At 42.6% G+C, this 26828-nt stretch overlaps 1 protein-coding gene across 1 annotated transcript in view; it reads left to right on the plus strand.

The window, feature by feature from the left end:
• FANCB (FA complementation group B) overlaps positions 1 to 26828 on the plus strand; it is a 110195-nt gene that overhangs the window by 42111 nt on the left and 41256 nt on the right. The gene's annotated exons all lie outside the window — the stretch shown is intronic.

The following is a 26828-nucleotide window of genomic DNA, read 5'->3' on the forward strand; positions in this document are numbered from 1 at the left end:
TCTAATTTGAATCAAAGCCATGTCATTATTCCTCTCACCTTTTTTGTAAATTGAAAATCCAGGGACAAGAGATCAGTCTTTTCAAGTTATCATCAGTGATCTTGTAATATTCTAGATTTTCACAACCCTCATCTAGAACTATGCCCATTTTAATTTGTGTTTTACCTACGTCTTATTGCATTTATTTACTTATTCTAAAGTATTTACTTCATAGCTATTTTATAACTTCATTGTATGAACTGTAACTGTCACCCTGAGACCAGCTGCCGGGACCCCCAGTTCTTTCTCCTTCCCCTCTGATGTGGAGCTCTGCTCTGTGCCAGCACAAAGTGCTATTGAGTTTTTTAGTGGAGGTTTAAGGGTGATAGAGGGCAATCCCAGCTCGGAATAGCCAAGACCAGCCATGTGAAATGGAATCACAGGCTCTCCAGTTCCCAAGAGTCCCTTGGCCATCCTTACCCCTGGGGAGTGCTCAGTCAGTGTGTTTCTTCCCAGGCCACAGCATGCCACTAATGAAACTGGGCTCTTTTTCATTGTCACCTCTTCTTCACATCTCCCCTTTCCTCCCTCATCAGAGACCTCATTCCCTTCTTCCTAGTGCTCCTCACTCCGCTGCTTTGGAACTCATCACTGCCCGTCTCTAGTACATAGTGCAGCTTGACTGCCTCACTCTTGGACTCAACCCTGACCCTGAGTTTTCATTTATACACTTTTGCCAGGCACTCTGCCAAGCAGAAGTTACCCACTCTGGGTAGATTCCCTTGCTACACGTACACTTTCAGGTCAGCGTTTTCTTTAAATATAGAGTAAAATGAATCCAAGAGCTGTTGAGAGGGTAGAATTGAAGAAAGCTGGGAAGAATGGTGAATTGGGGAGAGGATGAACCCGACTCCAGCAGGCGAGTGGGGTGATGGTTTACCGTTTGAGTCAAGGGAACAAAGAAGGAGGAGTACTTTAGGGTGGGGTGGAGGAAACCATGGATAGTTTGAGGAGCAAGACACCCTCCTGAAGTTGTCAAGTGAGCAGCTGTAGACCTTGGATGACTGCTGGCTCACAGGACTTAGTGCTCTTGGTTTTGAATATTCTTGAGGGTCATCACCTTGCTAAAGCACAAACATCAATGGGGGGGCGTGGTGAAAAATTGCATTGCATTTCAGGTGGTCAGGAGAATTCAGGAAGGGGGACTCAGAGAGGGAAGGGAGAAACGATAGCAAATAGGGTGCGAAGAGGAGACAGTCAATACAATTTCAGCAGGCAGCCTTTGAGTGGAAAGAGTAACAACAGCCACTAAAAAGGTCAGGATGGAGCTGTAGACTGGGGGAAGGCAGGTATAGTGCATTTCAGTGAAATGCAGCCTCTGGTTTCTTTTTTTTTTTTAAGATTTATTTATTTATTTATTTATATAAGCACTGGGTACAGTCAGAAGCATGAGAGGGTGAGAGAATTCACCAGAGCCAGAGCGGGGAACAGAACAGGCAGAGTGATGGAATACACTGCTGAGGGGAGCAGCGGGCACGGCAGGAGAGGTCTGCACGCCATGTGGGACCCTTGCCGGTGGCCGGGGATCGAACCGGCGCTGCAGAGGCTGCAGGCATCTTCGCAGCCCAGCACTCAACCACTGCCCCACCAGGGGAGGCCCGCCTCTGGTTTCTTAACTCTGTGGAAGGGGGTGGAGCTGAGAAGCAAGCCCAAGAATTTGGTTTGCTCTGCTCTACTAGGCACCCCATTGAAACTGACAGAGGCAGACAGATCTTTAACAATCTGCAAAGGGATTGAGGTAAGTCATGAATTTGGGAAAGGATGAAATCTAATCCACATCAGCAGAATTATATCTTTATCTCTGCACATTGCGGGTAAAAGGCAAGCGTAGTATTTAAGCCAGAAACCTGCTAAGAGTTTACTTCATTTTTCTTATTTTTACTTTACTGATGTCTACGTGATGCTCCCTACCACCCTCCCTAAGGAAGAAAAAAAAAAACTTGGCAAGAGTTTCGTCTCTTGAACACTACTCTGTACCCCTCTAGCCACCCCACGCATATACACCCAGAGAGTTATGACTAGGTAATTTAGTGCAGAGAGGCATTTCAAAATGTTGTTTCTTCACTGGTGAAGAAATACATGCTGATTACTTGATTGAGTGGTGAAAGGATTTCCTGAAGTCTTATAGGCCAAATAGTAAGCTGGTCTTGTTCAGCAGCAATGTTTGCTGGCGCCAGGTTTATTGCTGAAATCCAAGTGGCTCCTGCGCATCACCCTGTACCATACATGCCTGTGGCTAATTGACAGACAGCGCTCCAAATGTTGGGTGACCTGCGCACCTTGTTCCTAGGAATAAGTCATCCCCTTTAGGGGAGCTTGAATCTGAATAGTTCACAGGCAGCATGGCAGGCTTCTTGGGGTCACAGACATATTTGTGTGATCAAGACCATAACCTGGCCTGACTGGCTGTTTTCTACCAAGGTGAACATGTTGCCTGTCAGATGAAGCTTGGTTGTCACATACTGGAATGGAGATGTTCTTTGAGTCTCAGATCTGGCAATCAGTACTCTAACTTTCTCCAAATGTCTTGTATTTGGTGCGCACTGAGTCTTTTTTCCTTCTGAAATACACATCCATGGAGCATGGTAAAAACAAACCACTGCCTGGTCACTCTAAAGGAAAGCATCAATTGACTCAAGACTGCATTTTGTGGGTTCTTTGCTTGTCCTTCCACTCAGAAACAAAGAAATTACAGGATCCAATTATCTAGCAGCCCAGTTCACCTGGAACGAGGCACATTATATCAGTTTCATCCACAACGAGGATTTCTCCCTGCAGTGTTGCTTCTCCCACTTCCCATCCTGATGGGTAGTGCCACCATTCACCAGATGTGCGGCCCTTATCCCAGATGTGCGCTCGTCACCAGTCTCCAAAAGGTCTTACTTCTTCTGTCTCTTCTCTTATCCCATCCTCTCCACAGCTTTCCCACCACCTTCAGGTCCTCACCACATCTTTCCCAGTGTATGCTAATAGTGTCCTATCGGATTTTCCTGCCTTCAGATAACTTACTGTCCCTGATCTCAGCAATTGGCCTTGTCCGTGTTATAACGTGGTTCATCTGTGTTGCCAATCTGATTGTTCTGATACAACATAAGACACCGCAGTAGTTCTCAGGTGACTCAGAATGATGTCTGAATAGCATGACCTTCAAGGCTTTCCCTTTATGACACAGCCTCTGCCTTCTCTTCTCACCACATGTGCCATGTGGCCCAGGGTTTCGGCTGTGTCACATGGTGCCATGCCGTCCTAGCATACACCGAGTTCTATGGACTCGCTCGTCTTTTAATGTACCCTGCATATTCCATCCTCTCTGTCTTCAGTGAACTTCCCTTGTTTGATGGGAAAACTCCTAGTTTTAAGAACATTGTGTCCTGGGTAACAATTATCCTGTTTTCCTTAATCCCACCCACGCCAAAGCACTGACAGCATGGCCTTGTGATGATACGATCATAAATGTCCATCTTTGCTCTCACATTAGCAGCCATGATCCATCTGTCTTTGAGCCTGTGCCCGAACACGCTTCAGTGAGAGGAAGACAAGTCATGTGACTACAGTCCCAGGGTTTCAAGGAAATCGCCGGGCTCGTAAGCGAAACCTCAGAGCTCTCCGCTTGTCCATTTTGCCATTTGTGTTTGGGCTGGATGGAGTCTTTGGAATTCACTTTTTTCCAGCAGACACCAGTGCTGTTGGCTTGGGGACATGATGTTAATAGAAAGAAGTGGAGGAGGGATGGCTTTGTTCATATAAACACATTAGTCATTTTACAACTGATGGGAATCTGAAAATCATGATCATGCCCTAGAGCTGTGTTTGCCAAACTTTTAAAAACGTGACTGCCAGAAAGAAATACACTTTTGCTATGATCCTGGATACATAAATACATATACAAACATGCATGAAAAAAACAAGTGAAAAAAAGATTCATGAAATAGTTACCTTTATTTGATGGCAGGCATTCTGATAGTTTCCATTTGAATTCATTTATCTTATTATATTGACATTTTGTGTTCTGAAAAATTCTGGTTACAACCCATGAACCAATTCCACAGCTACTAGTGGGTCATGACCCTTAGTCTGAGGAATCATGTTGCCAGTGCTCGCTCCCTTTCACTCAGATGTAGATGAAGACGGGCTCGTTTTCAGAGACCCTAAGGAGAGACTACTGTCTGCAGGAAGTAAGGATACCTGGCTCGTGGGATCAGTGTCAAGCTGACAGACAGAATTCCTTGCAGTTTCAAGAACTGAAAGAAGTGTGAAATGCAGGCCACTCCTAACTCTCCCAGGAGCCGAACAAAGTTACTGGATAAGTAGAGCATGAACTCAGAGGCTGGAAGGGCCAATGAACATTCCATCCCAGCCACTTTGATCACAGGGTTTTGGAAGCCTGCATGGCTCCAGCCTTTGATGCCTCCAGCAGCCACACTGGGGGTCCTTCTAGTGAATGTGGTGCTTCTGCTTTGGTCATTTCCTCATTTCTGCTGCAGTGGTCTGTTCACTGCACAACTCCAGTTGGCGGTGAGCGTCTGAGTGTGAACAGAGCCAGGGCGACATGTAAACCCCTTACTAATGAGCGGTGATGTTTGTCAAGAAAACACTTTGCTGTTTATCCCACTGGCTTTCACATGCAAAAATATTGTCTGGTATTTTCCACAACTGTTGGAGAGGGGAGAGAGGAAATTTAGTGTTCAGGGCAGATACCAGCAAGCCAAAATAACCACCTGTCTTGAAACCTGTTTTAAATGAAATTATTTAATTGCTAACTTAATTTAATCTTCTTGTTTATTAAATCAAAATGTTTATCTGCTGATGCCCCCAGTGGCTAGAGTATACGTAAGTTCCATGCAAGAGGACATATCACCTAGTCAGTATCTGTTTTTGATTTTTCTGTACTTACTTCCTAGGGCTGTTCTAACATAGAACCACAAACTGGGTGGATGACTTAAAGAATAAAAATTTATTTTCTTACATGTTCAGAGGCTAGACATCTAAAATCAAAGTGTGCGCAAAGCCGTGCTCAGTTTGATCGGATCCATAAGCCACATGTCCAGTTTCTTAACAAGACAGCTGTCTCCCCACACCCTTCCTGTTCTCTCCTGAGCTCCCTTTCCTGTCCTTTGCTGCTACTTGAACAGGCTGAGAATTTTCCCAGTCACCCACTGCTGGTCCCTTTTTGCTTAACAATTCTTAATTTTTCTCACTCCTTTAGCATTTTCACTCTAAGCACAAAGAGAAATGAGGTCACACCCTCCGCACTTTACTTGGACATCTCCCAAGTTAAACTAAAGTTCATCACCAGGTTGACTCCCCATAAAACTCTAGAACACAGTGGAACCAAGTCCTTTGCCTTTTACTAGGGAAGCTCACCTTCCCCACAGTGGCCAGCGACCCTCCCCTCATTTCCACCTGAGATCTCCCCAGAAGCACCTGTAACTTCGATATTTCTACCAGAATTCTGTTCCTGGCATGTGTATTCTCTGAGATATTAGAACTTTTATCTACTGTGTTTCTCACTTCCATCTGAGTTTTTACCAGAATCATCCTTACTATTCACATTCACTCTCCGCTTTTCAAGGTGTTGTTGGCTGTTTCTATCAAACTCCTCAAAATTCCAGCCTCTCCTCATCTGATTCCAAGCCTATTTCCACATCTTCAGGTGTTTGTTACAGCCATACCCTACTTCCCAGTGTGCCCAAATCTGTGTCAGTTGGAGGCCGTTAGAGAAACAGAACTGGCATGATACATACAGATTGTACACATCTCTCTCCTTCCCTCTTCGGCAAAGTCTCACATTTGTTTTCTTTTCTATCTGCTTTTGAAAATGGTATTAAACACTCTTCTCTTGACAGTTAGGCTTCTATTGTAAATCAAACTACTTGCTTTTTTGCATTATGAAAAGCATGATGAATTTTTTAAAAAAAATTCTTGAATGAAACAGAATTCTTTTTCAGAGGATGCTTGCACACCCGCTTGGTATGCCACAGTAGAGTGCCAAAATGGCAATCACAGCATGGTGTGTTTGCTCACCAAGGGCTTGGAGTATTAAGAGACACAAGAGTGACTGTATATGATAGAGGAAACACTTGGATAGCCACTGGAGTTACCTGGAAAGCTTAAAAAAAAAACAAACAAACAACCAAAAACCAGACCAATTAAATCAGAAGGGCTAGAGGTGGTGGACAGCTGTCAGTATTTTTTAAAACTCCCCAGATGTGGTGGTTTAAAAACATCCTCCCAAATTCTTTGATGTGTCTTTTTTTTTAAGAGGTAAAATGTATTCCTCCTTCCTGAAGGGTGGGCTGGACTTAGAGAGTTGTTTCTAAAAAGAGCATATGGTGTAGTGACTGTGACTCTGACTCCCAACACCAGGTCATTAAGCACTTTGAGGCTTCCTCCCAGCTTTCTCTCTTGGATCACATGTTTTGGGTGAAGACAGCTACCCTGTTCCCGAAGATACTCAAGGAGCCCTAAGATACTCAAGGAGTTCCCTTTTGTGAGGAGCTGAGGCCTTTACCATGATTAATTTTATGTGTCAACTCAGCTGGTACACAGGGTGCCCAAACATTTAGAAAAATATCATTCTGAGTATGTCTGCAAGAGTGTAATTTTATGTGTCAACTCGGCTGGAACACAGGGTGCCCAAACATTTGGATAAACATCATTCTGAGTATGTCTGCAAAAGTGTTTTGGGGTGAGAGTAACATCAAATAGGTAGACCAAGTAAAACAGGTGCCATCCTGAATGTGATGGGCCTCATCCAGTTAACTGAAGTCCTAAGTCAAACAAAAAGAAGGTGCTTGTCTGACTGCTTGAGCTGGGTCATCATTCTTTTCCTGCCTTTGAATTTGACTAAAGCATCTACTCTTCTTGGGTCTCAAGCCTGCTACTCTTGGACTCGAACTTATACCATCAGATTTTCTGGTTCTTTCAAACTTGGAAAGGAACTGCAGTTGGCTCTCCTGGGTCTCCAGCTTGCTGACTACAGATCTTGGGACTTCTCAGCCTCCACAACTGTGCAAGCCAATGTAGATATGTTTCCTCTCCAGAGGACCCTGACTAACATGGGTTGCTGCCCATATCATGATGCAAGGGAACATGTGAAAGAACTGGGAGCCCTGAGTGACATTGTGACTTTGAGATGCTGGGCCAGGATCCCAGCATCCAGATCCACAGAAAATAATACATGTTTAGGGTAAGACAATGATAATAAATGTTGTTTTAAGCTACCATGTTTTCTAGTCATTTGTCAGAGAGCAATAGATTACTGCTATACTACGTGATTCTAATATTCCACCACGGAGCACCGCCTTTCTTTTCTGTCAGTAAAAACCACAAAATACCCGCTTTTCAGGTACTCAAAAGTACCACTTATTAGCGTTGTAAGGTACCTGTCCAATGGCTAACGAAAGCAACATATATAGTGCTAATAACTCTTCTTTACTTCGCAAGAGTCCCCACTTTCATCCTCTGTTCATTCAAAACCTCCTTTGGTGAGCTTCGTACCTGACCATGGACCTGAGCCTTTCTGCTGTGCACTCAGAGTTGACTTCCCTCCTCCAGTACTTCTGTTCTCTCATGTTTGGTGTAGACAGCTTTGTGTTTGAGACATGGCGAAAGCTCTATGAAAGGCATAATATTGTTCTAAATTTCTCTGCTTGTTTGACCCTTTCCTCTTCATTTTCAGAAGAAAATTCCATAGGAGAAATAATAGATCCCATTAGACACAAATTCTCTCCATTTTCTTATCACCCAACTGCTTTTGTATGCAATCTTTCCTCTTGCTGTCTTCTCCTAGGCCTGAACCTCTGCCTGTGCCCTGCGTCGCACCATGTCCTTCTTAAGGGTGGATCTGAATCTTCTCCCCTCTCTTTTCTGGCTGCTTCTCATTCAAACTACTCTTGATTTCACAACTTTAAAACATCGAACTCTCCCCAACTGAATTGTAGAGTCCTACAAGGCAAGGGAAGTGTTTGTTAATAATACGTGTGAATACATTAATTTTTGAAAGTACTAAAGCTTTAATGGAGAGTAGAGTTCCTCTTTTTTACTGTCTACCCAGAAACCTTATTTCAGGAAAAGCAAAATGAAAGTCACTGTCTATTTTCCAAAGATGCAGCAAAACAAAAATAGTAGAAAACTTTATTTTTACTTTGCACACAAAGTTAAGTAAGGATCTGTTGGTTTGCTCTAGAGAGTAAGATATACCATCAATGCCCTTATATCCATGGGTTAAACTCAATTGTATTAGTTCTCTATTGCTGCTGCGACAAGTTGCCACAAATTTAGTGGTTGAAAATAACACACACTTAGAAACAAACAAACAACAAGTATCTGAAAACGTATTGAATTTAAAATAGAGATGTTTCTCAGTGGTGGTCTACCAGATGTCTACTTGACAACATTTAAAGCATTGTATTGAAACTAAGAGGCTGGAGATCTAAGACACCGTTCTTATTGCTAACTAAGTGTTTTTGATTTCTCTTTATTTTGCAAAGTCAGAAAGGTACATTTACTCAAAGACACTAATGAAATTTTCCCTGGGAAGCAGAGGAACAGCCATTATTATTAGGTGTGAGAATCACTATAGCAGGGTGGCTTATCAGCTCTCTCAGTCACACCCTTTATTACATTCCCTGTTTGGAATGTAAACTACAAACTGACTGCACTGGATTTTTCCATCACACCCAATATTGTGCCTAGTCTCTCCTCGCTCCTCACTTTCCTGAAGAGTCATTCCACTGCTATGATTTAGACAGGGTCAGAAAGATAAGGGTAAGAAAATTTGTAGTTAGTGAGAGTTGAATCCTGGTTCAGCCATTTACTAGCTAAGTGTCTTTCAGGAAGTTACTTGGTCTTTCAGAATCTGTGTCTTAATCAGTAAAAATAATGTACAAGCCAGAGTTGTCATGGATACTAAAGGAGACAATTTTGAAAACATTTAATGTGATGGCAGTTTCATTGATACGATATCAGCAGATTTTTCACAGATGATATGTGTATAATCCAAATATATGTAGCCCCACATTTCTCCTTAGATCCGAATCCATGATTTGAACTGCTTATCACAGAAGCATCTCATACAGGCATTTTCAACATGGTAACTCAACTCATTATCTTTTCTTTCCATCTTTTTCTTCTCTGGTATTCTGTAGTTTAATTAACAGCAGTATTACTCAGTCACCCAACCTGAAAACGTTTGCATCATCTCCTGTCATACAAATTCCTTTCTCTGTTCTCAGGACCTTTCAGTCAAGAAACTGTTTATTTTACCTCTAAACCACTTAAAAATATAACCTGTCCTCTTCTTTGACTACTTCTACTAACTACCCTGGCTTTGACTCTTTAACTCTTCAGCTTAGTCTGACTTTGTAAACAGAAGCTTGTCACTCATTTGCTTATATACAAGACACATTTGTAATAGTGTTCTAGAAGACTCCAACAGCCTTTGTAGCCCCTGTGGATCTACCACCGTGCTTGCCAGTGGCCATAGAGTTATTGATTATCTAGACCCCAGTATTTGAGTCACCACAGCCCCCCACACCCAGAGTCACCACACAACCCTGAACTTGGCATCTTGCACCACTAGACCCTAGGTCACAGCATGTTCTAGTATGCCTGTACCCACAGGTGAATGTCTTTCCTTATTAAAGTTAGCCTATAAAGTCTGGAAGTGCTATCTGCTGCTTTGAACGTGCAGAAACTTATGAAAGGATAATGGGATAACAAAGAATCATCAGCACATGATTCCATCAAAGGAAAAAAGTAAATTTCCAGTAACTGACCCCAAAGAAGTGGAGATACAGGAATTGCCTAATCAAGAATTCAAAATAATTTCTCTAAAGATAATCAGGGAATTATAAGAGAATGAAGATAAACAATTTAACAAAATCAAGAAAACAATAAAAGAATAAAACGAGAAGTCCAACAATAGGATAAAAACAATAAGTGAACCGAATGAATGTTTGGTAGCTTAGGAAAAAAATGAACTGAAATTCAACTTCAGACAGGACCAAAGAGAAGAGTCAGTCAGATCAAAAGCTGTATCATTAGAAATTATCCATCAGAAGAACAGAATAAGGAAATATACACCACCCCATTTGCTCCTGACCTGCAAGGATTCAGGTGAAAAATCTGCTGATAGCCTAGTGGGGGTCATTTATATGACGGACTTTTTTTGCTCTTGCTGCTTTAAAAAGTCTTTGTTTTTGACTTCAGATAGCTTTATTATAATGTACATATTTTAAAGAGAAATGTTACGTATCACAAACTGTCTGAATTTCCAACTTTTTGTTTTTACTCTTGATCAGTTATGCTGCCTTTATATGAGGTAATGTGTTTAGTTTTTTAAAGTCTTTTAAATTATTTTTACATAGAAGAACTGGGGTGTAGGCCAGAGGTGCAAGGAGTGAGAGGATTCACCAGAGACAGAGTAGGGAGCAGAGCAGGTGGATCTACTGAAATACACTGCTAAGAACAGTAGTGGGCTAAACAGAAGAGGTCAGCTGTGCCACCTTGTGGATTAGCTCCCTGGCCAGGGATCGAACTCAGGCCTCTGCAGAGGCTGTCTCAGTGGCAGCACTGAGACTTAACCCTTAGGCCACCATGAGGGGGGGGGCGATATGTTTAGTTTTTTCTTTGATGTTGCTTTGATATTGAAACTCGGCTCCTGATTTCTGTTGGCTAACAGAATTCAATGTATATATTCCAGAAAACGGCTTAGCTTCAGGGAGAAGCGGGTCAGCCAGATGGGGAGGGAGTCAGGTTCCAGCCAACGTAGGGCATAATAAAGTGACTGGCTTCTGTAGAATCTTGCTTTTTTCTTCAGATCAAACATATTCAGCATCTTGAAAAAGTCTTCTTACTAATTTGTGTGCATACTTCTTTTGCGGTTGATGCTTTTGGAAGGAAAGTACAAAAACACAGTGTCTGAAAGCAGTGCTTTTAGCAAGATACTCCTGACCCAGTTAAAGCATCTCAAATTTTAGGTAAAATCCCATGTTCCCAATTTCCTCTGCAGTTCCAGGACACATACATGAATTCATTACAATTTTTAAACCTTTTCCAATATAAAATATCATGAATATAAATGTAAGACTATTACATGTAACACATTGTCTTTTTTTTTTTTCTATCTTTACCATAGAAAGGATGGCGACTACTCTGAAATTCAGGCTGTTAAAATGTCCCTTTTTCCAATGTATTAACACATGTAATTGATTCATATGAAAGAGGACATGGAATGTCAATGGCTGCCTTAGGAAAAAGAGGTATATTAACACTTGAGAGAATAAGAATTTATTGCTTCAAACACAGTGAACACATAGAACACACCTCATGGTAGTTTAGGTTATGGTGCTAGCCATTTCAGGCTGCTTTCTTGCCCTTTCTTTAGAGGGAGCTGAGAAACAACAGGATAATCTCTTAGGATAACAGGATAATGTTCACTTTCTATGTTGTCTGAAAAGATGTCTTTGTGCCCATGTCACCTCCCTTGCCCTTCTATTAATTCTCTAGTTCATCTGTCCAGAGTTGTAAGTGGAGCATTAAGATCCCCTGTATTATTGTATTGTTGTCAATAGAACTATTATTAGTTCTATTATAATTATAATGTATCTTGGTGTTCCATCATTTGGTGTATATATATATATATAATATATATTAATATTTCTGTTATTTCTTCTTGTTATATTAGGACCTTAATCATAATGTAATATCCATGTCTGTCTCTTATTGCCTTTTTTTTTTGTATTTATTTATATTAATTTATTGATGGTCAAAAGTCTCATTCATATTGGTCCATTCTTTTTTTTTTTTTTTTTTTTTTTTAATAAATTTTATTGTTATATTCCCCATACAATTGCAGCCCCCCCATTCTGACCCCAATCCCTCCCCTCCCACCCCCGCCCCCCTAAAAGTGTCTCTGGTTCATAGTTTTTGTTGATTTTGATTTTCACTTTCTTATAGTTATTCATTTTCCTGGTCCCTTATTTAAGTTTTCTAGATTCCTGCTATGAGTGAGACCATCCGGTATTTTTCTTTTTCTTTTTGGCTTATTTCGCTGAGCATGATCCCTTCCAGCGCCATCCATGGTGCTGCAAATTGCATGTGTTTATCTTTTTTGAATGCTGAGTAATAGTCCATGGTATATATGTACACATCTTCTTGATCCAGTCATCTATTTTTGGGCATTTGGGTTGTTTCCAAAGCTTAGCTATTGTAAACAGTGCTGCTATAAACATAGGGGTGCAGGTGTTCTTTGGAATTGATGTTTCTGTGTCCTTTGGGTAAATACCTAGGAGTGGAATTGCTGGATCATATGGAAGCTCTCTTATTGCCTTTTTAAATTGGAAATCTTTTTTATCTGATGTTACTTTATACTTTTTAACTGGATAATTCAAACCATTTACATTTAAGGTGACTATTTAGACCTGTGTTTATTGCCATTTTGCTATTCTTAAAGTTTTTTAATTTGTCTTTTTCTTTTTCGGCACCTTTTATGCTTTGTCTAGGCTCAAATTCCATTGACTTCCATTGTCTTATGTGTTATTTCTATTGATTTTTGTTTGAGGATCTGCTGAGATGATGAACTATTTTTTTTTAATAATAATTTTATTTTATATCCCCATACAGTTGCAACCCCCCCTTTCTGATCCCAATCCCTCCCCTCCCGCCCCCCACCCCCCCAAAAGTGTCTCTGTTTCATAGTTTTTGTTGATTCTGATTTTCACTTTCTTATAGTTATTCATTTTCCTGGTCCCTTATTTAAGTTTTCTAGATTCCTGCTATGAGTGAGACCATCCGGTATTTTTCTTTTTCTTTTTGGCTTATTTCGCTGAGCATGATCCCTTCCAGCGCCATCCATGGTGCTGCAAATTGCATGTGTTTATCTTTTTTGAATGCTGAGTAATAGTCCATGGTGTATATGGACCACATCTTCTTGATCCAGTCATCTCTTTATGGGCATTTGGGTTGTTTCCAAAGCTTAGCTACTGTATACAGTGCTGCTATAAACATAGGGGTGCAGGTGTTCTTTGGAATTGATGTTTCTGTGTCCTTTGGGTAGATACCTAGGAGTGGAATTGCTGGAGCATATGGAAGCTCTATGTTTAGTAGGTCCAGAAATCTCCACACAGCTCTCCATAGTGGTTGGACCAGTTTGTACTTCCACCAACAGTGCAGAAGAGTTCCTTTTTCTCCACACCCTTGCCAACATTTGTTGTTGCTAGTTTTTTTAATATGTGCCATTCTCACTGGTGTAAGATGGTATCTCATGGTAGTTTTGATTTGCATTTCCTGATGACAAGTGATGTTGAACATTTTTTCATATGCCTGTTGGCCATTTGCATTTCCTCTTCAGAGAAGTTCTTTTTAGCTCTTCTGCCCATTTTTTGACTGGATTATTTTCTTTGTTGTTGTTGAGTCTCATCAGCTCTTTGCAGATTTTTGTGATCAGTCCTTTATCATTAGTGTTGGGTGCAAAAAATGTTCTCCCAGTTGGTGGGGTTTCTCTTTGTTTTTGTTATTGTCTCTTTTGCTGTGCAGAAGCTCTTTAATTTGATGTAGTCCCAGCTGTTTATCTTTGCTTTCACTATCACTGCTTGGGTGATGTGTCTGTAAGATGTCTTTGATGTGCAAATCACGTAGTGTTTCGCCTATATTTCCTTCTATGTATTTTATGGTTTCAGGTCTTATGTCTAGTTCTTTAATCCATTTTGAGTTGATTTTCGTGTATGGTGTGAGGTAGTGGTCAAGCTTCATTTTTGCATGTAGCGACCCAGTTTTCCCAGCACCATTTATTGAACAAACTTTCTTTGCTCCAATGCATAGTCTTTGCTCCTTTGTCAAAGATTAGTTGACCATAGATCTGTGGGTTTATTTCTGGATTTTCTATTCGATTCCATTGGTCTGTGTGTCTGTTCTTGTTCCAGTACCATGCAGTTTTGATTATTATGGCTTTGTAGTATAGTTTGAAGTCTGGGAGTGTGATGCCTCCATTCCCTTCTTTTTTTTTCAGGAGAGCTTTGGCTATTCGGGGTTTTTTTGTGATTCCATATGAATTTCATCAAGAATTGTTCTATTTCTTTGAAGAATGACATTGAAATTTTGATTGGAATAGCATTGAATCTGTATATTGCTTTTGGAAGGATGGCCATTTAATAATGTTTATTCTTCCAATCCATGAGCAGGGATGTCTTTCTATTTCTTTGTGTCTTCTTCTATTTCTTTTAACAGTGTTTTTATAGTTTTATTTGTATAGGTCCTTACCTCTTTTGTTAGATTTATTCCCATAATTTGATTTTTTTTGTTTCAATAATAAAAGGGATGGTTTTTTAATTTCTTCTTCTTCAGATTTATTGTTTGTGTATAGGAAGGCTACTGACTTTTGCGTGTTGATTTTGTATCCTGCCACTTTACTGAACTAATTGATTAGTTGAATTAGTTTTTCTGTGGAGTTTTTGGGGTTCTCTACGTATATTATCGTATCATCTGCAAATAGTGATAGTTTGACTTCTGATGATGAACTATTTTTAAGGGCAGTGGGACTGTCTGATCTCAAACTTGTTCTGATGGGCCCCATTTTTACTCTCTTCCTCCTCCACATTGTGTAATTTTGGTGTCTGTTATCTCTATATATTTTGCTGTTGTTGCTTTATAATAGCCCCTTTTGTACTTCTTTCATGCCTGGTTTGGCGTTGATGAATTCTTTTAATTTTTGCTTTTCAGTGAATTTCCTTACCCTTCCTTTTGTCTTGAATCATCATCTTGCAGGGTAAAGTATTCTGGACTGGAAATATTTGTCTTAGAGTCCTTTACATATGTCCTGCCATTCCCTTTTTGCTTGTAAGGTTTCTACCCAGAAGCCCATGGGCAGTCTAATTGGTATTCCCCTATAAGCTGCTCTTCTTCCTCTCAATGGTTTTAATATTTTTATCCTTGTGGTTAGCTTGCAACAGTTTATGATAATGTGTCTTGGAGTGTTTCAGTCTGGAATTATTTTGTTTGAAACTCTTTGGGCCTCTTGGATCAGGATTTCTGGTTCACTTCCAATACTGAGATGGTGCTTAGCAATCATTTCTTTAAATAAATGTTTGTAGGGTAAGGTAAAAAGTGTCAAGCTTTTCTGCCCTCCCGGCATTAGGGTAGATGGCGGAACCCTGCGGTCCTGAATGCATGCCTGATGGCCGGCCCCTGGAGTAGGGTGTGGGCATAGATAGATGGGATTCACCTGGGCTAAGACTGGGCTTTTAAGGGCAGTGTCACAGAGATGCCAGCAGGAGCAGAGAAGCCGAGCCATGAGAAGAGCAGAGAGAACGTGAGAGAAGGCCGAGAGCCTAGAGTGAAGACTTGCTGGGGGGCCTCCTGGCCGTGTACCTGGTAATCCCAATAAAAGCCTGCAAAAGCCACCGAAGGCTCCAGGACTCCTCCTTTACCCAGTCTGCTGGATCAGAAAACCTGCTCAGTGTCCTTCCTGCCCTTACAATGTTCTATGCCTTTCTCTTTCTCTTCTCCTGGGACTCGCATGACATGGCTGTTAACTCTCTTTAGGTTATCCCAAAGAGCTCTTACACTACTATTATCTCACAGACTACTGCCTTTGCACCTGCTCAGATGGCAGAGGCACTAGTGACAGTAAGGGATAATAAGTAGTAAGGAATGGGGCACTGGGGAACTGAAAGTTTACCTCCAGTGAGTGTCAAAAGCTCAAACTTCCCACGGTGCTGTGGGTCCCTGAGTTGTGTGATGGGGAGTCACAGTGACCCCTCCCCTAGGCTAACTCCTGGGTCACACTATAGTCTTGTGCCAGGTTCAACCTTGTAGGGTAAAGAAAATGTCAGGCTTTTCTGCCCTTCCGCCATCAGGATAGATGATGGATCCTTGTCCTGAATGCATGCCTGATGGCGGGCACCTGGAATAGGGTGTGGGCATAGGTAGATGGGATTTAGCTGAGTTAAGACTGTGCTTTTAAGGGCGGCGTCACGGGGGGACGCCAGCAGCACCAGCACCAGCAGTAGAAGCCGAAGTAGCAGCAGTAGAAGCCGAAGTGGAAGCCGAGAAGCAGCAGAACGAACACCGGAGTCCAGATAGAGTGAAGACTTGCTGGGGCCTGGGAGGCCTGCCAGCCTCCCAGCCCCCCAGCCAGCACCCCTGCCTGCTATATGCCTGGTGAACCCCAAATAAAAGACCTGCAAAACCACTGAGGACTCTGACTCCTCCTTTACCCAGTCTGCATGGGATCAGAAAACCTGCACTGTGCCCAGTCCTGCCTTTACAAACCTCTGTGCTGTGGTTCGGCACCAGAGGTAGTGTTCAGTGAGGACCGTAGTTGAGACAGGGCCACATGCTGGGAATTCTTTTTGCTTTTGGAGTATGAAGCCTTACTGTAGGGAAAATGGAGTTACTTGGGCCTTTTATCCAACTGCTGCTGCTAGCCGTTACAGTCACCTGCTGTCCTCCCAGGCTCCATTGCTCACACGTGATAACATGTTGCAATAAGTGCTTGGGAGCGTGAGCACAGGGCATGTGAGCCTGGAGTTACAGACACCCGGGCCAAGAAGCCAGAGAGCACGGGCGTGCAAACCTCTAAGTACGGATACCCGAGCCGAAAATTATCATGACACGGAAGTCCTCACAAGGGAGAGGGAGGTGCTTGTATCTGGTCCTTGCTCCAGCACTAAGGCCTGTCAAATCTAAGGTCTCCAAGGTTCCTTTATTGGTTTGCCCCAATCAACAGTGAACCTACTCAGCTTGAGATGGCTGCAATACACTTACCCTGGGGTGCTTTCTGTTACTAAGTGTAGGGTGAGGTAAAAAGTATCAGGCTTTTCTGCCCTCCCGCCTTTAGGATTAAATTAATGATGAACCCTGCGGTCCTGAATGTATGCCTGATGGCGGGCACCTGGAGTAGGGTGTGGGCCTAGGTAGATAGGATTCACCTGGGCTGAGACTGGGCTTATAAGGGCGGCATCACGGGGACGCCAGAACAGCAGAATGAAAGAGGACTACCAGAAGGGGAGCAGAGCGAAAGGAGCAGAGAAGCAAAGGCCATGAGAGAAGGCTGGAGAGCCCAGAAAGAGTGAAGACTTGCTGGGGGCTGGGAGGCCTGCCAGCCTCCCGCCCCCCCCCCCCCCCGGCACTCCTGCCTGCCGTGTGCCTGGAAAATCCCAATAGAGGACTGCAAAAGCCACCGAGGGCTCCAGGACTCCTCCTTTACCCGGTCTGCTCGGATCATAAAGAACCTTCTCTGTGGCCTTCCTGCTGCTGCACTAAGTTTCAGGTACTTAAATTCTGGTTAGTAAAAGTGAAAGGTAGGTGTTTCAAATCTCACAGTCTCAGGCTGCAGGTCGTAGCTTCTTCTGAGACAGGTGATCCTATGTGGCTCTCCCTGCTGGTTTGGCTCCAGCTGCTCTGGATTGGGAGCCTCAGACCAGGCCGGTAATCATCACTGTGCACCCTTTCTGCTCTAGTTCTCCAGGGTGCAGCCTCTGTCCTGCATGCCAACTTTTGCACCCGCTTCTTTAGTGCAGTGCTGGCTCTCCAGAGTCCCCATTGTGGGCGTGTGCCCCTGAGTCTGCAACAGCAAAGGGGCTCCATACAGCAGCTTCCCCTCCCTGGTCTAGGCTGCACTGTCCTGGCATCATTGCAAACATTGCAGTTACTGCTTTGCCTACCCCTTTCTGCCTCACCATTTCTCCTGATGTATGTAGTAGTCATCTGTTTATCTTTCAGGGGTTGCTGACTTTGTGTTATTGTAATCTGGTTGTGACTAACTATGTGGAGGAGGTGGGCCCAGTGTCTTCATCCTGCCACATCTTGGCAGAGTCTTCCTTCCTTACTCTTCTAATTTTTGCCCCAGTGTGTCTCACAGTTCCTTGCATGCTCAGATTACCACACAGGGCCTGTTGGTTTGCCAAGGCTGCCGTATATATTTATTCTCCCAGTTCAGGAAGTTAGAACTTCTAGGTCAAGGTGCTTGGGCAGGAGTTGTTCTGTGTTTCTCTCCCAGCTTCTAGCAGTTTCTTGACTTGTGGCAGCACAACTCCAATTTTTTTTTTTTTTTTTAATATTAAATTTTATTTTTATATTCCCCCATACAATTGCAAACGCCCCATTCTGACCCCAATCCTTCCCCTCCCGCCCCCACCCCCCAAAAAGTGTCTCTGGTTCATAGTTTTTAGTTGATTTTGATTTTCACTTTCTAATATTCATTTTCCTGGTCCCTTATTTAAGTTTTCTAGATTCCTGCTATGAGTGAGACCATCCGGTATTTTTCTTTTTCTTTTTGGCTTATTTCGCTGAGCATGATCCCTTCCAGTGCCATCCATGTTGCTGCAAATTGCATGTGTTTATCTTTTTTGAATGCTGAGTAATATTCCATGGTATATATGTACCACATCTTCTTGATCCAGTCATCTATTTTTGGGCATTTGGGTTGTTTCCAAAGCTTAGCTATTGTAAACAGTGCTGCTATAAACATAGGAGTGCAGGTGCTCTTTGGAATTGATGTTTCTGTGTCCTTTGGGTAAATACCTAGGAGTGGAATTGCTGGATCATATGGAAGCTCTATGTTTAGTAGGTCCAGAAATCTCCACACAGCTCTCCATAGTGGTTGGACCAGTTTGCACTCCCACCAACAGTGCACAAGAGTTCCTTTTTCTCCACATCCTCGCCAACATTTGCACAACTCCAATTTTAATGTGTTATTCTCCTTGAACATTTGTAACTTTGTCCAGAATTTCCCCCTTTTTATAAGGATACTGGTCATGTCAGATTAGGGCTTCCCCTAGTGACCTCATCTTAATTTGATTATTTTTCTTAAGAACTTACGTTCAAATAAGGGTCTCATTCTGAGGTGCTAGGGGTTAGAACTTCAACATATGAAGTTTGGAGGGGGGCACAGTTTAGCTCAACAGTGTCACCCTTAAAATCACACTTTGCTTTGTGCATGACCTCTTAAAGCTGAAGCTGTGGAAGTCTGCTGGGCTCAGAAGGTGGAGCTATTGACACCTTGGAGCAGTCCTCAATCAATGATAAATGGGACTGAAAAATGCAGCAGTTTCCTCTTTTGGAAGAATTGTTCTCCCAGGTATTTATTTTTCTTTCTTTCAGAGGTTCCCATGGATCTGGGTCCTAATTGTCACACTTAGCAATTCTACTAAGGCAGCCTGAGGTTAACTTTCTTCTGGGTCTCACTGCCCTTTTCTCTTACTCTAACTTTTGGGGACCTTTTCTCAAACAAATTACCAACAGTCTGCTGAGATGATCTCCTGTCTTAGACTCTGCTATTGAGATGCTTCAAAGAGCTGCTTTTGTTATCTTCAGTAGAAAAAGTAACTCCCAATAGGTTGCATCTAAATTTAAGTTATACATGATTGTGCCTGTGGTTATGATATTAACTGTGAAAAAGTATATTTTCTAGTCTCATTTGCTAGTATGATTATAGCAGATATATAGAAAATAGAACTTTATCACTGGAAATTCCTTGAGACCCTGTTCCCAATTTGGAAGGTGAGAAAACTGAAGCTCAGCGTATAAGTGATAATGTAAGAAGTTAGAAGCATAGATAAGGCTAACACTTAGATTCTCTGGCATCTAAATTATCATTGTCCCCATTGCATGTTTAATTCCTGCTGTCAAGAATATTCTATTTGTTCATTAGTGTTCCTTTCAGAGGGTGTTTTACAAGCTTTTAACACAATGGAACATAAGCTTATTACACAGAGGGAAGATTCTTGTGTATATTTGTGACAAATGGGGTTAATGTTTTCCCAGAGTGGGTGCTAAATGTGTAGTGTTAGCTCTGTAATGGCGTACATTTTTGTCTGGTGTGTTTACTGATAAATCCCAAGAACCTAGAACAGTGCCTGCCATACAGTAGGCATTCAACAAATATTTGTGGGGTGGACAAATGTATATATATATACACACTTGAAAGACAAGAAATATTGTTTCTTCCTCTTATGTGCTCTCTTGGTGGGCCCCCTAAAATCCATTAATAATAGTACAATTATACATGGCAAGGAATGCTCTAGATTGTTTACATATTTCCATCATCTTATTTAATCATCACAATATTGTTATAAGGTAAGGTAACTGAGGCCTAGAGGAATTTTTATAACTATTCTAACATCACAAAGCTAATGGTTGACTCAAGCATGTCTTGACTGATTAGTATAATTAAGATAACTGCAGTTTTAATGCTACTGAAAATGAAGCCCAAGGAGCTATAGTCACAACCTATAAAGTAAGCACTCATCTTGCAAATACCTTAAACTGAAAGAGGAAGGACTCAATCCCAGGTATTTCCAAATATTGAGTCTGATGGTGTGTGTGGACTCATAAAATAGGAAAGAAACTTCAGTCCTCCCTGTTGGGTTGTTGTAAATCGGCTGAAAGTAACTGAAATTACTTCCATTGTCGTAATTCCTTATGTTATTTAGTGCCATTATTAATCGCTGGTTCTCCTTGTCAGATTTATTCTTTGTAATAAATAATGTTCTACCGAACAATGGGAAGCAAATAAAATCTCCTTCTTCAGAAACTCTCTTCCCTTTGACAGCCCAATACAGTATATCCCAGAGATAAAGTCAGGGGCTCTGTAGTCAACTATGTGGCTTTGCCGGGCCCCTTACACTTTCCAAATTCCAGGTTCTGCTGCACCTCCCCCTGCAGTGACCTTCAGGGCTGAGACAGTCTCATCGTCCACTGCTGTGCTGGTCCGCTGCAAGGTTCTACATCTCTAAGATGAGATCTGAAAAGTACATAGTGTTGTATTAAATGAAATGCCCCAATAAAAATGCTTTGTACAGGACCTGACTCAAAATAAGTGCTCAATAAAATATTGTTCTTAGCACCACTGCCACCTTCAGATTGAAGAAATACTCTTTTTTAGTGGCATAATGCTGTTATTTGTTTGAAGAAAGACTGCCTCTTGGGGTCAGGATGGCTTCTGTGGATCTGCAGACGTGACATAGAAAGTAAAACTTGCTGATGTGACTTACATTCCTTCTTATGTGATTTAAGACCTTCCCTTCCGTTGTAGTTGTGCTGTCCAAGATGGTAGCCACTAGCCACATGTGGCTCTTAAGCCCTTCAAACATAGCCAGTGCAAGTGAGGAATTGACTTTTTAATTTTATTTCATGTTCATGGGTTTAAATTAAAACTTCCACATCTGCTCGTGGCTAGTGACAACCAGACTGGACAGCACCTTGCTTTGTCATGCTGGGAAACCTTTTGCAGACCTTTGCCAGCTGTTGCCCTGTTCGGCTCTGCCAGTAGAGGGCACTCTATGGAGACTTGAAGTTGGAAGGAGGAGTAGGGACCACTGTCAGGGTCCTGGCAGCAGCGGTCTGCTCTCTGACACTGGCACCTGGTTTTGGTTTGGTACTTGCCACAGTCACAGAACTAGCCCCACTGCGCCCCTGAGTGATACCAGGACCAGCTAGACCACGACCCCCAACCACTCCAGAGGTCTGGGCCCTAATTCCACAGGATTCCTCTTCCAAACCTTTAGGTTCCAGTAACCCTAAAACCTCTGACCCGGGGTACATTGTTGCTCCCATTTCCTCCTTTTGTCTTTTCAGTTCTGTGGCCACAGTCTGGTCAGCTGTCTGGGCCAGACCTTTCCTCGCAGTGCCTGTGTGGGTGTGTTTCCTGCCTGCACCCGGCAGGCTTCCTGGTTCTCAGTCCATGTGGGGCATGTTTCCGCCGCTTCGCTCAAATGCAGCTCCACCACTTCATCTAGGGCGTCACCTCTGGGCCAGAGTTTTCCTTTCTTTGTGATAATTTTCAATCTCACCTTTTAATCAAAACATTTTGAGTTTGTTACCCACACCTCTCAACTTTCAGTTTCTGTTGCTTTTCAGTTGGGTTTTGAATTCTTGCTGTTTCCATCTTTTTATATCTATACTCAAGGGGCTAAAAACATCTTTAAAATAAACAAATCAACTTTCTTTTATTTCTAATTTATAGACTTAAGTCTCATTGTTTACTTTCCTTTTCCTTGTTCTTTTTGTTTCATACACACTTACTTTTTTTGTGGTACTGTACACTTAATGGGAAATTTGCCAACTTAACTGTCTTTAAGTGTACAGGTCAGTGGTATTCAAGGCGTTTGAGTTGTTGTGTCCGTCACACCCCAGAACTCTTCACCCCGTGAAACCAACACTCTCTACCAACTAAACAACAGCTTCCCGTTGCCCGCAGGCCCTGGCCCCTGGAAGTGGCCATATACTTTCTGTCCTCACAATTTTGACAGCTCCAAGGACCTCTTGTAAGTGGAATCGTTGTTTTTTTTTTTTTTCTGACCGGCTTATTTCCCTTAGGAGAATGGCCTCAGGGTTCATTCCTGTCGTGGCAGGTTGCAGTTTCCTTTCCAAGGGCTGAGTAACATGTTATGGACCACGCTTGCATATCCACTTTTCTGTCAGTGGACAGTTGGGTTGACTCCACATTTTAGCTACTGTGAATTAAAATGCTGCTGTGAATGTGGGTGTACATCATCTGCGTTTTAAATAACTATTCATATGGACAGCAAGAACGAAACAAATCCCAAAGGACTCACTAGTGAGGGAATACTTAAAACTCTGAGGAATATGGAAGCTTTTCTCCCTTTCACTTCCTAGCACTTGCTTCTCCCACGAAATTCACCATGTAGTGGTGACTAAGGCCACATTGGCATTAAGTCTCCTCAGAGTTGTAACCTGCATTTTGCCTTTGACCCATTTTTTTTCCCCCTGGAACACTTTTGCGTGCTCACATTTCACATCACTCAACCCACTGGGCTCTCGATCCACAGTTTGTGAAAGATGTTATCCTGGAAAAATGCTTCTGGTGTCACAAACCTGGTGAGCTTGGTGTTGGAGAGGTTGCAGCCAAGGTCAAGGCTGACCCTGGTTTGCATACACACTCAACCCCGCTGAGGGCATGCTGGAATCTGATTATAATTACCACATGCCAGTGACGGCGGTGTATGCGTTATTGATTTTGTTCCGCAAGGACGTACACTCGGGCTGGGTAGAAGGACTGCTGTGCAGACATAGGAAGCCCGAGGGAAGCACTTCACACAGGCTTGGGAACTTGGGGTCCTCCTCAAAGTGTTCCAGATCTTTCCGTTCAAATTGCTAGCATCACACTCTTTCCAGGTCACTGCTCATATCAAAGAACTGGCAGGACTTCGACTCCCATTGATGCTGTGATTTAGCAGGCAAACCTGGACCTGATCAGACTCAAAGTCTGTTAGAGTTCTGGGCATTTCATCCCTAATGCCATAAGAGAGACCACGTTAAAGCGTGCTTAGAGATCTTTGATCGTAATCTGTGCCTCTAGATGAAAGCTTGGACAGATGAGGTTTTTGTTCTCCATACTTTAAGCTCTGCACTGTCGCTGGGAACAGCCACCCAACTTAATTAGCTCTTTCAGCCCTGCCTGGTTTGCGCTCCTGGTTTCCTGTATTAGATTATGGCCATCAGATTCTGTGCCTTTTCCTTGCTTCTCGGAGTATGAGCAGCACGGACATCACCTGGGAGCTTGTTGGAAATGCAGTAGGTGATGATCCTAGCTGCCACCCTGCAGAGGGCATTTCCAGTAGTTCCTGGCAGGGTCCTCACTGGGGTAGAGAGCCTGTTGACTTTCTCTCTTTCCCATATTCCTTCCCACCCACCCTGTCTCACTTTACCTCTCCCCACCCCCAGGCCCTTGTTTCAGCCCTGCTTTGGGGAAATGCAAAATTGGGGCCCCAGGTTTTTGTACTAAATCCACCCCCTATTCATGAGCTGGGAATGATTTTCTCATCTTTAATGACTGGGGAAAAAATCAAAAGAAGAATATTTTGTGAGATGTGAGAATTACACTTCATGTAATCCAGTTTCAGAGTCCATAAAGTTTTATGGGGACACAGCTGTGCCCATTAGTCTATGTATTATCAATAAATGCTTTTGTACCACACTGTAGGGTTGAGTAAATGTGGCAAACCAATTGGTATAGAACCCTTCAAATAATCACTTTCTGATTCTTTAAGCAAAAGTTTGCTTACTCATGATCTTGGCAATAAATATTACATGGAAATTGAATGGTAACATTATGTATGAAGTATAGACTAAGCTCAAACCTTCAAACCTGAAATATTCCCTTAGAATATTTTAAACACTAAGAGTTTAGCATAATTTCTATGTCATTATTATTAATAACTTACTTTTTAGACCTCAGACAAAGATTTAATATTGCAGGAAGCACCCTTCTGGTTGCATGTGCAGAATGTAGAGTTTAAAAACCCAGAAAGAAATTCCATATTTAACTCTAATATTTACTCCTCACATAATCTGTGTGGTGCTTGGCACATAGTAAGCAGTATAGTGTAGTAGGGGACATTTAATGATAAAAACAATGCCCACCGAGATACTAAGTAGTTCTCCTGTTTCATGTTAGAAACGTAGCTTGTTAAAGAGACAAGTGTTTCATTTGGTAGAATAAGTACTTCCAGGCCACAGGGAAACAAGCCTCCTTCTCATGACTGGCCATAGTCACGTTCGAAGTCATTTGATCTATTCATGTATTTCTCAAGCACGAAGCACTTTTGTACACAGAAGGTAATCAACACCTAAGAATTTTTCATTTTCCTTTTGCTGTACTTGCAAGTTCCCCCATTACTTAGTAATGCATTTGGAATATGTCCAATGCATTACGTTTAGTGTCATCTAAGGTTTATTAATATAGCTGATTCTATTTCATGCAGAATGCTCTCCCTTGCTGAAAAAAATTGTTAATGGTTCTCCGTTGCTCACAGGATACATCCACATTTCCTTAGTGAGACTCACCCTGAGTGCAGCCTGTCTCTGAGCTCTCCCACTGTCATCCTGTCCCCACTCCTGCCTTACTGTCCTGAGTCTTCTACACCCCCAGAGCCCAGTGCACTGTCCTCTTGCTCTAAGATGCATCCCCCACCTCCCTGGCCTCCAGATCACACCTTTATATGCATTAAGCTCCCCACAAGCAGACCCAGAGGTAAGGATTGATGTGCAACTGATTTCTTATGGGCGTGTTGTCAGGAGAAAATGGGGGTGAGTAGAATGGGGATAACAGGAGAGGAAAGAGTGTAGTTGCAGAGCAGCCCCAGCAAGGGTGCCTCCGCCTGTGCCTACAGGGCAACCCCAGAGTGCGAGTCCCTCCTCAGCCTTTGGATCGCCTCGAGGATCAGGAGCTGGGCTGCTCTCACAGTCCAGAGTTATTGCTAAAGGCTGTCAGGCACTGACAGGATCTCAGGCACTGTGCGCTTCTGTGGGCAGAGTTGCTCTAGATGCTGAAGGGTAACTTCTGAGCATAGTTACAGGTACAAACCACTTCAAGCAGAGGCCTGGAGAAGCAAGCAAAAGGCACACAGGAGTTAAGAGGGATCTCAGTTTCGATCACGGCATTTCCTCCAGCTCGCTTGCATGTGGCACGTACCAGCTTCTCTTTCCAAATGCCACTGGAAAGACAGAGCCCCAGGGGAGAGGTTCTGGCATGCTACCCAACCAGGATTTGGGCCTCAGGACTTTGATGTTATGTCTAAACTTCTTTCAGTCTCGTAGTTTGTGCTGCTTTAAATGAGCGCAGTTCTGTGCACCTCAGAGGGTTATTCTGCAGGTTAAAGAAGCTGCCTGGGAAGCCAGCACAGCACAGCTCTTCCCCCCATGGCAACTCCTCAGTTGTCCCACTTTGCCAGTCCTGGCCCACCCCTTGTTCTGCTGGCCACAATCTAGAATTAGTCTCCATTACAGGACACAATAGAAAGAATTCTGAGCTTGTCTATTTAGCACAGTTAATCAGCATTGGCAAATGATGCTGCATGCCCTTCTTGAGTTAAGCAGGACTGTCTCTATTGACATTTTTGAGGGGGTCATTCTTTGTCCTGGTGCAATTCTGTGTGCCTGGAGGGTGTTTGGCCTCTACCCACCACAGCCCAGTAGCACTCTCCCACATTGTGCCAATCCAAAATGTTTCCAGATGTTGCCATATGTCAACTGGGGAGCCAAATCACCCTTGGTTGAGAACCACTGGGTTAAAGAAATTCCTAGCAACTGTACAGAGGTGATTTCAATCCTTGAAACTATAGGCTGATTAACAGCAGCACCTGTTTAAATGTTGGAAATATTTGCTTTTCTTCCTTCTTTAAATAATAGAATTTTTCCTGCCTGATAGGCATTTTTGGGTTTGTTATTTTGTTTCACTTTGTTTTGGGCCCTGGGGAAGTTCCAAATGCAAAAGTTCCAAATGCAAAAGCTGGAGGAGCTGTGCTTTTGCCAATATGTGGGTCCCAGAGATCTAGCGAGCTCATGTAAGTCTTATCTTGAGTCTAGAGGAGCCCAGATTTTAGTGCAGGCTGCCTTGCTCACAGCAGTGCTTGGGAAGCAGCCATTGCGAGAAAGTGGTATTAGGTAATGGCTGTTTTCCATGTACAACGTTAGGGGTATGGGAGGACTACAATGTGTGTTACTGAGGGAGACAGGATGTGCCTATTTCTGTTTCTAAGGAGAGACTGACAGTGCTTTGTTACTGTGATTGAAATGAGGCATATTTAGGAGTGAATATTTCCACACACAATGTTGCGCAGGCATCTTATCTTTATGTGACCTATTGATTCCAATTTCAACTTGCTTCAGTCACCCTTGTGAAAGAGAAAGCCAGAGTAATCAAAATCATCAGATTACTATAATTGTGACTTTATACTAATCTAGTAATTATCCCCCGAATTAAGTTTTCAACACTGATTATTTATATCTCTATTAGGAGCAGATAGAATTCACAAAGAAAAAAA

This window comes from Talpa occidentalis, unplaced genomic scaffold, assembly GCF_014898055.3.
Source record: "Talpa occidentalis isolate TD23 unplaced genomic scaffold, MPIMG_talOcc4v2.1 talOcc4.15, whole genome shotgun sequence".
NCBI classification, from domain to species: domain Eukaryota; kingdom Metazoa; phylum Chordata; class Mammalia; order Eulipotyphla; family Talpidae; genus Talpa; species Talpa occidentalis.